Here is a 2,899-nt window from a genome sequence, read left to right on the forward strand (position 1 = left end):
AGCACTTGTGAGATTATATATAACATGAAGTAATTAGTGTATGATTATACACGCACACACCTTGTAGAAAATGCATCATTTCACATCATCAGAGAAATGTCAAGGCTTGTCAAAAGATATAAAAAGATATAAAAGATATCAAATCCAACAACTGTAAGAACAAAAACGCTCTTCAAACAAACAACTCAGATCTTCCCCTCTGGACAAGCAATTAACCTGTCGCCCCTCTTTCCAGGAGTTGCAGAGAAGCAGCGTGTGGATTTATTCACTGTATATAAACAAACACTGTTCTTTTGTATTCCCCTGTGTCTTTCTCGTTCTGGGTCTCATATCATCTGGGTTCCTCGCGCAATCTTAACAGAAATGCTCCAGCCACAAAAGACCCAGAATGAGACCAAGAGCGAGCAGACAACCCCCGGTTCCCCGGAGGAACAGATCGACAGGTTGGATAAAGTTTTATAGCAAGTGTTGACTCACCAAACCACCGTCAAGTCCAACCTTCAGGAGCTCGGAGGTATGGTTTATTCCATTAAACGCCAACTGCAAACTTCTTCCTCCTCAGCTCCAGTCGTTCCGCCAGCCCCTGCGGCTCCTGGTCCCATTCCTCCTGTGCAACAAATAATAGTTAAACCCTCTGAGTTCTTCACCGGAGACCCAGACCAATGTGGCGGCTTCTTGCTGCAGTGCAGACTCGCCTTCGAGGGGGCTCCCTCTCAGTTCTCCTCGGATGCGGCCAAGATCACCTTTTTTGTAAGTCAGCTCAAGGGTAACGCTCTCCGGTGGGCTCACTCGTTTCTCCAGAGCCATGAAAATCCCTCTGCAACCTATGTACAATTTCTGCATGAGTTTCGTAGGATTTTTGATTGTCCCCTGCAGACTTCGAACGCCACCAAGCGTTTGTTGAATTTACGACAGGGCCGTCGAAATGCCTCGGAATTCGCCTTGGAGTTTTGGGTCCTTGCCGCCCAGACAGCATGGGACGAATCAGCCCTACAAGGTATTTTCTTAAATTCCTTATCTGATTTTCTCAATGTCCAGATGGCAACGCGAGATGAATCCGAGACTTTCGATAAGTTAATTGACCTTGCCATCTCCATCGATGACCGTTTCCAGGAGAGGAAGAGAGAGGCAAACTACAATTTCCATCGATCCACGACTTCCGGGTTTCCGACCCCTCCAGGTGAGCCCAAGTCACATTTGAACTACCTTTCCCAGAATCCTCCCACTTCCGGGTTTATGACCCCTCGCCACGAGTCCATTTCACCCAAGCAGCCTCACATGAACTACAACTCCCAGTCCTCCATGCTTCCTGGTCCTAACCAATCATCTTCCTTTCCTCCACGAGATCACTCGCCCGAGCCTATGCAGGTGAGGCGCGCACGGCTGACTCCTGCAGAGAGACAGCGGCGTGTATCCGCCCGTCTCTGCATTAATTGTGGTAACCCCGGTTATTTTCTGCCCCAGTGTCCGTTTCGGGGGAAGCGAGAACTACTTCTGCGTTATCCTCCCCATTTAAACTGTTGCTTCCCATGGTCATTCAGACTCCTGACCATCGCTTTTCGTTCTCCGCACTCATTGACTCGGGTGCTGAACAAAACCTGATTAGTGCAAATTTAGTTAAAAAACATTCCTTGCCGACTCGAGAGATCCCTCCAATTTCTGTTGCCGGCTTAACCGGAAACACATTGGCCCGTATAAATCAGAAAACTACCGATTTGCATGTCATCATCTCAGGTAATCACCATGAGATGACTGATTTTTTTTGTGTTCGACTCTCTCACGCCTCAGATAATTCTAGGTTTCCCCTGGCTCCATAAACATAACCCTGTTATTAATTGGGAATGTGGCTGCGTTGACAAATGGAGCGACAAGTGTCTCAGTAACTGTCTTCGCTCCGCCATCAACGAGTTCCCTCGGGACATGCCTCCTCTAGAGGAGATCGACCTCACCTCCGTTCCTGCTGAATACCGCGACCTAGCGGCAGTCTTTAGCAAACAACGCTCCTTGTCTCTCCCTCCTCATCGTCCCTATGACTGCTCTATTGACTTGTTACCTGGCGCCCCCTTGCCGTCAAGTAGACTCTATAATCTTTCGGGTCCCGAAAGAGAATCCATGTCTAATTATATTAATGAATCCCTTGCCTCAGGCATTATTCGACCCTCGAACTCCCCTTTGGAAGCTGGGTTTTTCTTCGTTTCAAAGAAAGATAAGACTCTCAGGCCGTGCATTGACTACCACGGATTAAACAATATCACTATAAGAATAAGTATCCGCTCCCCCTCATCGACTCTCTGCAGGAACAATTACAGTCGGCTTCCTGCTTCATGAAACTCGATTTAAGAAACGCCTACCACTTTGTGCGCATTAAAACAGGTGACGAGTGGAAGACTGCTTTTCGCACTCCTTTGGGTCACTTTGAATATCTGGTCATGCCCTTCGGGTTGACCAACACCCCCGTGGTTTTTCAGGCGCTCGTCAATGATGTCCTGCACGATTTTATTGGTAAATTTGTTTTCGTCTACCTCGATGACATTCTTATTTTTTCTCGTGACCCCACTCAGCACACTACACACGTTCGCACGGTTCTTCAGCGGTTGCTGGAGAACCAGTTGTTCGTCAAGGCCGAGAAGTGCAAATTTAATACCTCCACTGTCTCCTTCTTGGGCTTTATATTTGAGGACGGACGTTGTAGAACCGACCCTGAAAAAACTAGGGCTGTAGTCGACTGGCCGACACCCGAGTCCAGGAAACAGTTACGTTTCCTGGGCTTCGCCAACTTTTACAGGCGATTTATTAAGGATTATAGCTGTGTCGCCTCCCCCCTGTCTCAGCTCACTTCAACTGCCCGTGCTTTTCACTGGACCCCAGAGGCTGAGACCTTCAAGAGGCTCAAGTCCCT

This window comes from Nematolebias whitei, chromosome 4 (genome assembly GCF_014905685.2).
Source record: "Nematolebias whitei isolate Nwh7 chromosome 4, NemWhi1, whole genome shotgun sequence".
Classification (NCBI taxonomy): Eukaryota; Metazoa; Chordata; class Actinopteri; order Cyprinodontiformes; family Rivulidae; genus Nematolebias; species Nematolebias whitei.